The sequence below is a fragment of the Lonchura striata genome, chromosome 11 (genome assembly GCF_050655825.1).
Source record: "Lonchura striata isolate lonStrDom1 chromosome 11, ASM5065582v1, whole genome shotgun sequence".
NCBI classification, from domain to species: domain Eukaryota; kingdom Metazoa; phylum Chordata; class Aves; order Passeriformes; family Estrildidae; genus Lonchura; species Lonchura striata.
The window spans coordinates 14,079,967-14,095,904 of record NC_140713.1 but is presented as its reverse complement, the minus strand read 5'-3'; positions in this window follow the sequence as shown (position 1 = coordinate 14,095,904).

Below are 15,938 nucleotides of genomic sequence, written 5' to 3'. Positions count from 1 at the left end.
GTGTTAGCTTATCAGATAGTGGCTTTTCTTTCAGCTGAAATAGAAAAGTCTGGATGACATGCCCTTGGCACAGAACTGTAAACTGGCTTGCACAATGTCTGTTGGCAAAGGTGAAAAGCACTGTTGTGGTTTTGTGAAGTCAGTTTTGCCTCACAGCTTCTGAAGCTCCCATCAGCTAAAGTGCAATAGATATCCTGGAATCTCAGTGTCCATTTAGATAAGTGCCATGTCAATCTCTCCCTATCTGTATTAACTACTCTGCATTACATATATCATTTGTATATCTGGAATATGTGTATTGAGCTAAGGAAGCTTGAAAGAGGAAGAAAGAAAAATTGGAATGCATCTTCATTGCTCAAATGTTGTTCTCTGATTTGTTTAACATTTTGGGCTGAATCTTCATCTCTTCTATCAAGGCACATACTTCTGCATAACATCAAAAATGCATTTTCTACTTGGGTGCACTGGTGACAGAAGTTTTCTAAGTGCTGCAATGATGTTTGAACAGATTTTGTGCTGATTCCAGGAATATTGTATGAATACAACAGGAAACCAAGCTCCAGTTGCCGAACAGAGATCCAGAATCTTTCTGGTTATTAAATAAATAAATAAGTAACTGTTTTATATATTTATTTAGCTATAGGATCTGAACTAAATTGAACTGTCACTTTATATTTTGATCTTCATCTGACTCAGTAGAATGAGACTGTATTCCTTTTCTCCAGTGAATTTTTGCTGTCTTTGTTTCTTCTAGAAAAAGCTGTTTAGTTGACAATAGTTTACAATAGCACACTGGTACTAAATGAATTTAGTGATGCTACCCTTGCTTTGTTCTAGCATATGTGAGTGGACAATGGGAATGATGGATTCTCTAGTGGTGACCCCATTAACCTCTCAAAAGCTACAATGAGATTTCTAAAGGTGTGTAGATTTCCCCTCAGCCTTCATGGCCTAGTGATGCAGAGATCATGGGAATAATTGTGGATGTCCACAAGAGAGGACTCAAAAAGGTCAGCATTAGTTGTACAGTTTGATCTAGTGGTTTTCTTTAAACCCCAAAAGATTTGAATTGGAATTATGGAAAGGAATTAGAGCAGCCAAATAGAAAGGCATTATTTTAATGGTGAGGTGTAGAAGTGAACCCCTGTGGGATCTCTGAGGCATTAAATGCTCCTCCAGGCTACCTTTGAGTGTGCCTAGACACTGGTATAAGGGGCAACTTCAACTTCTTGACATCAAGTGCCTCAACAATCAAGAACAAACAGCTGAATGTAGAATGCATAGTCCTTTCCTTAGGACAGGCTTTGTCAGTGTCTGAAGCAGAGGCAGCTAGAGATCAGGTTGAGAAAAAGTGTAAAATAATCACAGCAAGGCAGGGCACTGAGAGGGAGGATGCTCTCTGGCTAGAACCAGCCACTTCAGCCAACACAGCTCTGTTGCCAGTTCTGTTATGTAATATTTGTTCAATTGTCCAGAGTCCTGCACAACAAGGAGCTGACAAGGGATATTTTTAGAATTTAATACTGATATTTCTTGATTAGGAGGCAAATGTAGTTGTCATTGTGATGTGCTCACAGGGCTACAGGGTATATGGGAATGTTGACTAGTCCTGCCTTTGAAATCCTGAGGAGTTAAGAGGGCTTTAATCTTCATTCCGAGGAGTCTTGTAGACTTCCTGTAGACTAAAAGTGAAAAGGGTAGATGAAAAATAACTTGCACCAAGGAGGACTAGAACAATTTTTTCCAAAGGATATAAACAAGAGTCCTGCAGAAATGACAAACTACATTTGTCTAGTGAACCATGTTGGTCTCGTGAGTAAGGAAAATGCTTTGTGGAATTATTTGAAGAAAACTTAATGTGCCCTGAAAAGGGGGAGGTGGAAATGGAAGAGGGCTTCAGCAGTGTCTTTGCCCTGATGTCCTGTAGAGCTTGTCCCAGGAATTACATTTCTTCTGCTTAGGAACTACAGCAGCATCTCTTGGTGGGTTTTTTAGGTCATCTCTTCCAGTAAGAGGAGGACTTGGAGGGAAAGTGTTGAGACCTAACAGAGCCCAGTAAGACCTTAGCACCTACCATTCACAAATCTTGGAGTCTTTATTGAGTATCAAATAAGCCTGTTTGCAGGCTATAACTCCTGTTGGGCAGCTAAATATCAGTGGCCCCACATCATGAATGGGTAAATTAAGACTGAGAAAGGTTGAGGGATTTATCAAACATTGTTCAGAAGTTCTATGTCAGTCATATATTCCTGATTCTGTTTTTTAGCCAGCAGTTTCATTTCTTTGATGTCTAATTAAAAATATTTTTTAAAAATGTGCTTAACAGGAAACAAAGGCCTATTATTATCTCTGTTTTTCTGCATGTGTTTTTATAATGCTTCCAGATGGCACAAAATTATTTTCCAATATTTTCAGATGTGTAAGAATGATAAAGTCGTCCTCTTAACCTGTCCCATTGATTGTTTTTTTTTTTTTCAGATGCCAGGGAGAGGTGAATGCAGAGGTCAGGTTCTGTTTCTGAATCATTGTGTCTTATTCTGAGTGTGATGCTGCTTTGCTTCTCTCTGCCCACCACACGCCTTCAGTTCCCACAGTTGTGTGTTTGTGTGCACAGTTTTTTAACACCTAAATGGAGATATAAAATGACTCAATCTGCAATGACACATTTAGATTTCAGATGTTATACTGGCCAATATGCTCACAGTTAAGCTGTCTTTGTAGAATGTACTTTTTTATCACTGTTTTCAGGCTTGCTTTGAGGAGCTGTGGTAAAATCTAGTTAGATTTATCCTATCTGTATTCCCTATGGACACCTAAAAAGATGTAATATTCCAGAACTTACCTTACATTTTGAAATGATCTTCTATATTCTATTAGGGCACACAAAATGAAAATATCGGTTTAACCTATCATACCTCTAACTTCTTGTCACTGACCTTTTTAAAGGGGCTTCTTGTAAACAGACCAGATAACATCTGAATGATCATTTCTGGTGCTATGAGGTATTACTGTCCTTATTAGGCTCTGGTGATCTTCTATTGCAGTGAAATGCAAAATATTACATTTTTTTTTGATAATTCATATTATTGATGACTACAGACTTTTCTTGGGGATGTGTTTGTGCACAAAATTGACAGAGAAGCACATAATAAACAACTGAGATCCCAACATGTGTTGTAACATCTCAAGATTACAGGTGTGTAAAGAGAGCTTCCCCCCAAAACATTTGTACCCTTCTTTTCCGTATGTGCTTTTTTCCATGAACTCTTTTGTAATTCTGATTTCTGTGTTCTACCATGTATTGCCCGGTAGCTCTTTGGTGTTTTCTCTGGTGGTCTTTTGACAAGACTAACAAATATCTATTTGGATATTACATGATGCTGTTAGTCCAGAGTTTTCTCTTTTGAGAAAACAAATCTTGTTTTCTTGTACAGAAGAGGACAACTCAATCCAAAGCCCACTCAAATTGAGGAGTTGACTCTAGCTTGTATCAGCTGAAATCAGGTTGTCTTTCCTCAGAAACTAAATATGTATCAGACCTAAAAACCTGAAATCTTCTGAGTCATGTGCTGATCCTTAATCATGCTTCATGATTAAAGAAAAAGGGCCTGTGATGTCCACTGTGATAAATATGCTCTGAACTGTGTCAGAATTTAAGAAAGCCAAATAGCATATAGTTTTAGCTGGTGGAAAATGTCATTAACACCTGTAGCATATTTGACTGTTGTACTTATATTTGCTCACTGCTTTCTGTTCAATATCTGACTGCTGTAGTAACAAGACATTAAATCATAATAGCACAAAGGGACATTACGTGCAAATGTAGCTTTTCGGCATGGGGTGCAGGGCAGGGAAGAAACAAGGATGAATAAATATTATGTTAATGTGAGTAAATGTATCTTCCCCTGGATGTTTTTTTGCAGGGTGGCTGAGCTGAGAGCACTGCTGTGACAGAAGCAGCTCCAGCCCATGAGCACCGTAAGCAGGACAGTGCTGGTACCTCTGGAGCAGCAGCAAGCGAACGTTTCAGCGCAGATCGTGGTTTGTCACAGAGATCTCTCTGCTGTCTGCTTTCCAGGTTGCTAGGACACATGAAAACTGTTTTGATTCATTTGTCCACAGGAAAAAAAATAGGAAGAGCACGGATATTTGAGAAGGCAGGTTAGTACTGCCTTGATCCACTCCCAAGCTGTGTACATGTGCCCTGGGGCTAGCTCCAGGTGCAAGCCTGTGGAGAAAGTCCCCAGGGAACGTATGTTTAAAAAAAAGAACAAGGTTATTATGGGATTTATTTGTTAGGGGAAACCTGGCTGCAGTATCTGATCCAGGTAGAGGCAGAAAGGAACATCCCAGTTTGCTGCAGCAGTCACATGGGTTATAGACATTGCTAAAAGAGGGTGAAAAGGCTGTTGTCATCTTTGCATGCTTTACCTGTCTCAGCTGGCAAATGGCTGCTGTCTTATCCTGAATGAGACAGAGCTAATATTCATTCAGGTTTGTCTGTCAGACAACATGAAAGCAATCAGATGGCAGAAACCAGGCTTATAGAAAATGTGAAGTATTATTGGCAAAACATTTTGCAATCTCTGCTGACTTTATCCACCGCCCTTCAACATGCTCTACAAACCTGTGTAGTTAGCAATGTGGAGGGGTCTCTAGGTAAGAAAATCAGGACTAGAGGTACCTTTTTAGAATAATGTTGATGATAGGAGAAGGCTGCCATTTCCATTTTTTTCCTCTCAGAACTCAAAATAGTGAATTTAGCACCATTAGTGGCTTAAAAGTCTCCTGGAAGATGAATTATTTCAGTAACATTAGTAGCTGACTCAAGGTTTCAACATTTTTACTTCTTTTTCAGAAATGGCTGAAAAACTAATTAAATCAGAGTGGATGTTTTATCATCTCATCTTCATATTTTTCATACATATCAATATACACTCAGTTTTGTATTGGATTCCAGACAGAGATACAGGAAATCTGTGAAACCAAGTCTGTTTACAGCTTGATATTGGCATTTTTCCATTAAAAAAGAAATTGGAGGGTTTAATAAGAAAAATATGCTTCTTGGGGAGCAAGTCAAGTCTTCAGAAATGTTGATATATATCCTTGCTTTTGCCAAGAGCTGCTTCTGCCCTCATGGAAGTTGGTCAGTCTCTGTCTCAGTTATGCAAATTGGGAATCAGCACATCCCTGTTTCCTGGTGGCTGTGGTAGAGCATATTTATGAAAGAGTGTGAGGCAACGTTTTGGCTAAGCTGCACTGGGATGTCTTTGATCAATTACTCATGGCAATTACTGCATCCACCTGAAGAAGGGCTGGGAGTCATTTAGGTGAGACTCACTGGGTACCACAGGAATGTACCTACCATAGCTTTAGCTGACCTGTTCTAGGCTTTACCCATTGTGCTGTTTGTTGCTGTCTAGGATGGCAAAAAACATACAAATAAACAAACAAAACCCAAAAAAAACAAAACAAAACAAACAAACAAAAAATAAAAACCCATGCCATCAAAAAACCCCACCACTTTTAATGGATAACGTCATATGGTACCAACTGAGTTGCAATCCAGGTACACAAAGGTTTTATGGTTTTTTTGTTTTCTGAACTCCCTAAAAGACATGAGTAGGAGAGACACCAAATTCATTCCCAGCTGTAAGAAATATGGCCAAGGATTGTTTCCCAGCAAAACTGTGAACAGTTTCCTTTGGATTTCAAAGTGTAACTCCTCTGTTTCAGCTGAGAAAGGTTCCCCAGCAGTCACTCAGCTTCAGTGGAAACAGATCCAGTGTGACACATAGGTTTGCAATGCTAACATGGAAAGCTAAACCTTGTTCTTGGATTTGCTAGGCTTAATGATGACATTTGTCCAGACTACAGTGTTTGCTCCCTTTTGAGCTAAATTACACTTAAGACCACTATTATGTGCTATAATAGCTTTACTTAGACTTAAGAATTTGTAACACTTTTATTTTGCATAGCTTTACCTTTATCTTTTTTTTTTTCCATGTCAAGAAAGCTTTACTGCATCTTTTTCTTCTAACAAGGCTAGGGAAGGAAAACCTGCTCCTGTTTTTTTTTTGCCTTCACTCTGTGACTAGTGCATTTCTTGTAAAGAAAGAAAGGCATCTTGTCTCTCTTCTGTGCTATCTCTGTGCCTTCCAGAGCCCAAGTGAAATGTTTATAAGAAACCAGAACTGGTCAATGCAGTTGACAGGTCTAAAACTTTCAACCTGTTCCTGTCCTGCAGGACAGTTTCTGTAAAGTATTCTGTAAAGGTCTTGGATTTGTGAGGTGACAAGTATTTTACTACCAGCCAGGCTTCTGCTTTGTGGCCCTATGACAAAGAAAGTGATGACTTTTGGGGTTTCTGGTATTAGAAATATGGTCAGGCTGATTTGGGGGAGCATTCTTGCAAGATCTGGCAAGAACTATGACACATCCTTTCCTTTATTTTAGGCTGAGGGGTTTTAAATTAAGCATCTATGTGCTGCTATTATCCCACTGGACATGAGACTCTTGCCAGGATCCTTCTCTGAAAATATTGTTTGGTGACTTCTGATTAAATGTTGTACACAGTAAATTTTTTATAGTTAAGAGTTATTTGGGTGTAGGATGCCTGCATATTTAGACCTGAACAAAAAAAATGTAGAATTACTTAAGTATATAGATCACAATCCCCTCTTCAGTTGTTTGTTGTTGTTGTTGTTTTTTTCTCCTCCTCCCCTGTTTGGTTTCCCATTCCCATGGGAAGTCCTGTATATATCTTTTAGCTAGTCATCTACCTCACATAGACTTATAGCATATTGAAGATGTGGCTCTGTGGGGTCTGGAGTGCTTCCATGTGGTTTAAATAAGGAATACATTTGAGCAAATACAATCTGCTTGAGGACATGCTGGAAGCAGAGAAAGAGGCTAATTTTGTTTAGTTAATTATTCACTGATAATTATTTACTCAGCTCTACAAATTGATGGAAACTTGTAATCATGTTGCTATGGCATCTGATGTCATTTATAAATGCTGAGTGAAGCAGCTCCATTTAATTGTAAAACTGGACACAGTTCTCGAACAAATGAAATCTGTCAAACTGAATTTTGTGAGGGAAATCTTACCAACAGAGTTTGCAAGTTAAACATCTAGCTGTAAATAAATTCTTCCCTGTGAACCTGAAAACACAGTTGCGCAGTTTTCTGACTCAAGCCTGCATATTATTATCTTGTTAGAGTAAGCAACATCTGAATAACAAATTCTGTTATCTGAAACTGCTGAAGGCCTTTCTGAACTCTTCCTTCTCTGTGAAACTATAGCTATTTCTATCACAGTCTTAGTCTTGCAAAACAGCTTTCCAGAGAAGACCACTACACAAGGCTTTGATGCACAGACTCTCTAAATCTAATTTCCCAAGCAGTTTAGAAAGCAGTTGATGATTCTTCAAGCATTAAAATGTAAATACTATCAGTCCTACAACATTTAAATATTTAGTCTGCAAGCTGCAAATAAAGTAGCTTTAATTTTCTAAATGTAAGTGGACCTTCATTATTTATTCACTTGCTATATGTTTAATTGAGATAAATGAATGCAAAACTAAATTCAGCTGTGTATTTTTATATGCTTTTCTTTTCAATCTGGACATGTATAATTCATCGTTATTTTAACTGTCCCACCAGCAAATAATTCTGCATGTACTTATTTTTTAAGTTCTTTAACACTTTTCTATATTGTGGGATTTCAACTGTTTCTGTTCCTTTCTTGGTAAATAGTTGAGGAGTAAGCACATTTTCAAGAGCTGTAGGGAGGCTAAGATGCCAGTTGCATTTTAACGATATGGTGCTTTATCATTCTTACTGTAGCCAATTCTCTTTTAAATCATTGCAGTTTCTGCTTTAGCCTCCAGCTATAGAATTCTTTTCAAACGACAGTGAACTTGGCAGATTGCCAAGAGAAAAATAAAGGTGTTTTGGTCCACCAAAGTATTTTGAGTGGTTCTTAGTGATACAGTTTTCTTCTCTACATCTGCAAAACATTTTTTTTTTTCTGAAGTGAATTTTCATGTGAAAAGCCTCCTTAATAATCACCAGTATTGTTTGTTTCAATGCAGTTATTTAACTGCACCCCTGGGTGCTTACAAAATAAACAAGAGAGTCTTCTAAAGAGTTTTAAAAGTGGCAGGTGCTTAGTCTATGCCCTATTCACTTAGTTTGCAATGACATTTTTGTGTTAATCTATAGACAAACAAGAGACAGGTGACACACAGCATCAAGTACAATGTGCTAAGTCGACAAACTTTGGTCTAGATAAGATGTTTGTGCTGCATATGCCTACACTGGCAGCATGGATTTATACTCTTTATATTTAAGTTATGCTCTTCAACACTGGTAATATCAAAAACTGAAATGCTGCAGTGAATGATTTTAGGGGTTAGAGTCTTCAAAGAATCTAGCTCCTCAAAAACAAACCAAAACAAAACCACCACCAAACAACAACAAACAAATCAACCAAAACCACTCAGAAAAAAAAAAAAAGCTAATTCCTGTAAGCACAGCATAGTTTGGATTTTTAACATTGTTGAAATGTAAAACAGATTGTTAAATGTTGCTGAAATACAGAAATGGTATTTTTGAGATTCTGGCTGTGAATACAGTTCATTCATTATAAAATACCATATCCATGGCATTCTCAGGCTAACAGAATTTTACACTCTAAAGGGTATAGATATTACTAAATGTTGTATTCTAAAGTATGGCCAAGAAAGGAATACTTAGTGAATTAAGCAGCAAATGGAAGCAGGATATTCATGATCCCTCCCCTGTTTTACAGTCTAATTCATTGAGATACCACATGAACAACAGACTCAAAGCTTTTTAATGATCCTGTTTGTAAGAAGTAGCTCTGTTTAGAGAGGATGAGATTGGAGGACTGAGGGAAAATGACACAGAACAGAAGTTTGACCACTTTTTTCACTAAGGTACCTTTTAGCAAGCCCTCCACGGGTAGATGTGGGGAAGAGCAAATGCATGTGCAGGGCAGTTTGATGGCTGTGTGAACCATGCTATTTAAAAATGTCTCTAATCCAGGCAGATTTTTATTTTAAGGCCTATATTCTCTATAACAGGTACTTGTAGGAGGTTGTCTCTTCCATATTCTCATTCCTGTGCTCATTTCCATTCACACACTACTTGTCCCTGCCACAGAAGAAACAGAGCAGCCTATTCCACTGTCAGTGTCACTGCTTTTGCATGTGAGGCCGTGTATGGAGCTGCTTTTCCCTGCAGAGTAAGAGGGAGCTGCAGTGAGCACACGCAGCTGTGCAGCCTTTGTGGAGCCTCGCATTCCTCCCTGGCATTCCCAGTGGAGCTGCTGACAGAAGGGAAGGGCCAGGGGCTGGTTGCTGCAATGGAAGAGATTGGCAGAGCTTTCTCCTGCTGATTCATCCAAACCCAACAAATGGGGCCAATCTGGGGAACCAAAGGCTGGTTCTCTGTAGATAGCTGGTGCAACTTGGCACACAGCATGAGCAAAAAGTATCATCATTTCATGACAGAATATTGTCCTTGGGTCAGGGTCAGTTGTCCTTGGGGCATTTATGCATATGATCCCAACTATCCATTGCATGTTTGTCTACTAAAAATATTTCTATCTCCCTGTGAAGTTCAGAGGAAAAGAAAAAGTGAGGTTAATTTAAAAAAAAAGAGAATAAGATTGGAAAATAATCAATTTTATTAATGATTCCAATGGTTGTTGTGGCATGTTTGTTTTTTTTTTCCTAGACTGATATTTGGCTTGGACTTTGAGAAATGAAGAGTAAAATTTTATTATATTTAGCCAAAACCCAGCCTAGGGTGTGATGCAGCCCTTGATGCAATTCTTGATCAACAGGTATGTAATTATTACCAATACTTCTTAAAATGTGTTGTTTTTCACTATGGAGGAGCATAACTTAAATATGAAGCCCTGCTTCGCTTAAGAGCATTGATAAAATCACATTTGCTGAATGGAATGAGAGAGGCTGCTCTTGAAGATAAATGATAATCTGGACAATAGAGAGGCAGTAGATCTAATTTTATGGACTTCAGTAAACCACTTGATAAACTACCCCTTGGGAAATGGTTAGTTAACCTGGAGAAGATTTGGATTAATAGAAGAAATGAATGGTGAGCAAGGAAGGGATAACAGCATGGAATTTTTTGTGGTAGGGAGTCACTAACGGAGTATTTGCTAATTTAGCTAAGGTGTTTGTTTATTTTGTGATTTTGGTAGTGATTTTTTTTTTTTTTTTGGTGGGGGGATGTGGTAGGGGAAAAGGGCCCAATAATTAGATTTTTAGATGAGGCACACCTGACAAAACATCATCAGCATCAAATTTCAGGCAAGTGGAATGAGATGATGATGAACTGCAGCAAAAAGTCTTGAGACCTGAATAGCACAAATGTCTGTCAGGTTGTTGTATCTGAAGGGCTCCTGTTCTGCAAATGAAAGCAGTAGAGAAAGACCATGTCTGTTATCTGACCCCAGGGAGATTCCAAAATACAGAACTGAGGCAGTGAAATATTGGGCTGGACTGAGCAGAAGGTTGATATTGTACAAGGTATTATATTGGTTATTGCATTTACATGTGGATCAGCTATTTGAGCAGGAGAGGAGAAATAGCAGTGCCATCAAATATGTGAATGAAGCCTTCCATCATCCCTCCAGAGGCCAGCAGCACTGAATGGGCACAGACACCCAAACTGGCCCTGAACTTATCCACACCCAGAGGGCAATTGGCTTCCTTGGGCCTGGGAGAAGTGTGGAGGTAAGAAAATTCTAAAATTCTTAGCTGAGAAGGAAGTGGACACAAAGCAGATTAATGGCAGAACCTGGGAGCTAGTGTCTATAAATCTCTTGTAAATCTAAGTCAGCTGTTTTTGTTCTATATATTTTCCTCTGAGTTGTGTGTCATCTTCTGTTTATGACAGTGAGGCTACTGTTGTCACTTATGTGCAAAAGCAATTAAAAGAATTTCTGCTGTTCTGACAATTGACGTTGGTTCCCACTTGCTCTGTTTTACAAATGAGCTGCATTATTATCTATAGCACTGACCATCCTTCAAGTATCCTATCATGTAAATAGATCCTATAAATAATTAAAATCTGGGGTTCACAGTGGTGTCTGCAACAATGGGCTTGTTTTTTGCAACTTGATAGGAAAGATTTGATTTACATCTGCTCTGGGTATTTTATTCCCTATCTTATTAAAGCTAACAACTTAGATATACCATAGTTTTTTATGGGGAACCTTGCCAAACATTTTCAGATGAAGAGAAATTTTCTCCAATTAAGAGATAGTATCAGTGGAATAGAGCGTTGTCACAGGATAATGGTCTCCTGCTGCTTTGTTAAATGCCAAGGTAAACCTGAGGCATTTATCAGAAATTAATGTCAAAGCAAAGTCGAGAGGTTTATCTTGAAAGCTGGAAACACTGAGCCTGTGCAAATGTCTGTTAGAAAATAGTCCATGTTTCCTTGTGCATCCTTCCTCCCCCCAGTTACACTTGGAAAGAAGAAAATTTTCTTTCTTGCACCAAATGCTGCCACCAAAACAAGGTACCAGCTTCCTTTTAGATGCATAAAGAGGCTGCTGAATCTCTAATTTTAAGCTGAAGATGAGTAGTTTCCTCAATTGTTTTTGTATGTATGTTTGAGATTTACCTTTGCATCCCCTAACACTAAGCTGACCTAGGACTTTGACTTTGTCAGGCCTCACACAGCCCTGATTCCAAGGAAGTCCAAAAGGGGAGTTTTAATGTTAAAAACAAAGCAAATAAATAAATCTGCTGGTCTTGCTCTGTTACCAGGATAGAGCCTGATGGAAGGGGTGGAGTTAGGGAAAAGGAGGGACAGAAGATAAAAATATATCTCAGTCACTTGGAAAGATGCAAGGAAATGTTTTATGGCACAGAAATAGGCTGCAGTGCGATGTTCCTGTTTGTTCCTCACAGACACTGAGCAAAGTTTGTCAACTTGTGAACAGAAGAACCTGTTTATCTGTAAGATCCAAGGCAAGTCTTACAGAAGTAAATCCCTTTAAGTATTCTTGCTCTTCAGTTGCAATGCAACACTTCTGCTGGTGTCACAAGGCGTCTGCTGCCTTTTAAACCCTAAATTGACCATGTCAAATCAGCTTTAATAGCTACTTAGTCATGTATTTGATTATTCCAGAAATATGCATGAATTTCAACAATTTTCTCAAATTTTCTTCTTAAATTAGATTACTTTGTATTATTTGTAAACCATATATTGCTTTACTGAAAATCCAAAGGTGGAAACCACTATACATAGAAGTGAATCTCATTTGATTGCTTCCTATTGTCCTAGTCTTGGAGATTGGAAGTCTAAGAAATCAGTTCAGTCCTTAACACGTTTTTGTTTGCCTAACTGATTCAGAGTAAATCTTTTTCATTTTAAGAATTTCTGTGTCTCTTTGAAAATTAAGATCACCCTGGGCTTTGCTCAAAATATGAATTCTCCCAAAACATTAGAAGTGATCTATGCACTGCAGGTTTGTTTCAGCTGAAAACCAACCAAACAAAGAAAACAAACCCCGATCCTTCCTCTCCTCAACAACAAAAAATAAAGCACACCAAAGAAATCCTTTATCTCACTGTTCTCCCCCTAAACACACACACAAAGACACATACACAGCTTTTCTAGTCCATACCAGCACCGTATTCTGCATTTTAGATAATGGTTTGCCATTTGGGGGCCCTGGTAATTTTTAGTCAAATTTGCTGAGAAGCTGAAAAGAGGCCAGTAAGGAGAAACAAGTGTTCTGGTTTCCCCCCTGTCTTTCAGAGAGGAGAGATTTGTTTCAGGAGAGTAGATATTGGGTTGTACTGCAGCATACAGTGTTTCATCAGTCATGCTGTATTATGTCACATCAGGTGTTTCTATGAATTAATTTTAGTTTCTGAGATTTACTGAGGTGTGAAAAAGCCATTCCATGAAAGTGGAAGGCAGGCAATCCTCTGCCACCAAAGAGGGAGGAGCCTTTTAATTTAAGACTGAAAAGGTTTGGGAGGAAATGTATAGATGAAATGATGAGGCAGTCCTAACAAATTAGTATATCATGCTAAAAGCTTGTGTTCAGGAGAAATGTCCCTGAGCCTGCAATGTTCCTGGATGTGCAGGATTCCCAACCCAGTGGTCAGCTCAGCTCCTGCCCTGGTGTGTGTGGTGACAGGGACAGGAGTTGTGGTTTGGCTGTTCCATGGGGGGCACAGGTAATTCCAGGTGCCTGGAGAGCTGAAGGCCATGGAGCAGCCTGCAGTGGAGGCAGAGGAGGTGTGTGCCCCTTTGTCTGTCTGCAAATAAACAATTCTTGGGCCATTTTCTAAAAAGTGATCTGCAGGGCCAGAAAGGCATTAGTAAAACATGCATTAGTATTCATTGAATATTAATTGTGCATATTTTCTGGATAACAGATAAACTTGTTGCCTTGGAGGAACAAAAGAATAACATTAAAAGGGATGTGCTTTTCTATCATATGTGCTGATTTTTCAGCAGCTTTTGGTACCTTTTGGGAGATGTTCCAAGGGATGTTCAAGGACCATCCAAAACATGCAGAGCAAAACCTTGCTGTAGGACACCTCTGTTTTGGCTTTAGGTCACTGGCAAACCCAGCTTCAAATCCCAGAGAAATAAATGAAGAGAATCAGCAACTTTAAAACCATTTTTTTTATATACCCCAATGAAGACTCCAGATCCAGGGCAGGCCTGCACACCAACAAACCTTTCACTGCTCTGTATATTCAGTGTAGTTTATATACAAAGGTTGTCCTAGATACTGTGCCCCTCAACCTGTCTGTCTGAAATTGGTGAGAGCTTTGCTATTGAGTTCTGCTGGGCTGTGATCTGTACTTTTGGGTCTGGTTAGTTTGACTTGGAATATGTAATCCAACAGGATTCAAGAAAAGAATTTATAAAAATTGATTTTTTTATTCTAAAAAAGAAATGCATAACTTTTTAGATTACTTGTCCAAGTCAGAAATAATTGTGTAACCAGCATCTAAACTAGCTAAAGCTAGTATGGCTGTAATAATGTGAACAGCATGTCATTCATAATCTACTAGAAGTAAGAATAGTATGGTTGTAAAAATTTACTATGAAATACTGACACTGTAAAATCTCCAATTATAAAGACATATAAGAGGAAAGAGAGCTGTAACCCATTACACTACTGGTGATCCCCAAAGGTGATATCACAGTAAGGCTGAATACTGACTAACTACAGTAATTTCTAGTGGCTTCAGTGGTTTGTGGCAAAGAGATGAATATCAGAATCCCAAATAATAGACTTTTTTGCCTAGTTTTCTATTTATAATGAAACTCTGTTCAGATTAGTAGAAAACATTACAGTCAAAGAAGAAAGGGAGTGAAGACTAAATAGAATTGCCACAGGATTTATTTTTGCTGTAACTTGTAGATGATGATTAAAAATGTGTATTGATTTGCAGTTTACCCTGATACTTGAAACTGATAAAAGCATAAACCACTACTTTGGTTTAACAGCTTTATTAGAGCTGAGGCTGGGCAGAGTTATGTGGGGTCACTTTTTGCCTGGGGTTGCCTATCAGTTTTCAGTAGAAGAAAAGAATTGGAATGAAGCATTGACAGATCCCATCTGGGCTCCCCGAGACAGCTGGTTTCAATGCAGTCTGTCTAATGTTAGAATTGTGCCTTCAGTTGCTTTTGTTGGCATATCACAATAGTTTGGTGTTTTGAGATAACACCTACAGAATGGACTGAGTCCATAGTGTGTTGATAGCAACATTTCTCATAAGCTACAGAAATACTGGATTTCTGTGTGCTGATTCAGCCACACAGAGTTGGTGTGTGTGTTATATAAAACAGCCATATTTCTAGGAATATACAAATTAAGAGGAAACTGATTAGTTTTAAGGTTTCTTTGGGTTAATTTGTTTCTTTAACTAGGAATTTAATATTTTTTTAATTTTAGCATTTCAATATTGCATATTGATGCTTAATTCAACTTGGCTTACAAACATGCTGTTTGAATCATAACCTTATTTAAATAGCAGATTTAAAAATCCTTGAGTATCAAATGGCAGCAGAAATACCTGGATATAAATATTGGAATATGGTATGACAATTTTGCTTTAATCACATATTTGCATTTAATTTGGCTATTGGTCTTGTGTGAAGTGGCATTGATGATATCTAATATTCTCATTATTATTTAACTAATTGTTGTAGCTATTTAAAAAAGAAATTCAAACTTTCCCTATCTGAAATAAAGAATAGTATATGCTCTATAGAGTACAGAAACTGAATAAAACAGCTTAACCAGCAGCCATAAATGCATTAGAGTTAGAGCTCATTTTGGGAGAACTGAAATTGGAGCCTAATGTGGGGAGAAAAATAGCAAAGCAGGATATGGCCATAATTCCCTCAAGAAACTTCAGTGCAGTAATTAAAAAAAAAAAAACCAAACTAAAAAAAACCCAAAAAACTATGAAGTTTCTGATGTATGTACAAACACATCACTGCTGGTACCTGAATCCTGTTCAGCTGAAATCTTACTTTGCAAAATTAAGTTGACTTCTGCCAGGAAAAAATTGCTGTTTGTCATTTATTCCAAAAGACTGCCTTGTTTTGTGTGATGTGCAATGTAGAAACAACATATTTCCATTAATGCAGATGTTCACTTTCATCTTCATAAGACTCCTGAAGCTACTACTCTAAATTTAGACATGCCTGCTGTTTCTCCTGCCCCCACTTCTTCAATTTCTTTTTTAAATGATATAGTTATATAGCTAAGATTGAGTCTATCATCAAACCCAGTCTGTAAGATGACACTCATTGGTGAATGGAGAGCTTATCCACCTCCTATCCTAATATTCAGAATTACAGCAGAGAACAGAAATTCTTTTGTCCTCCTCTTT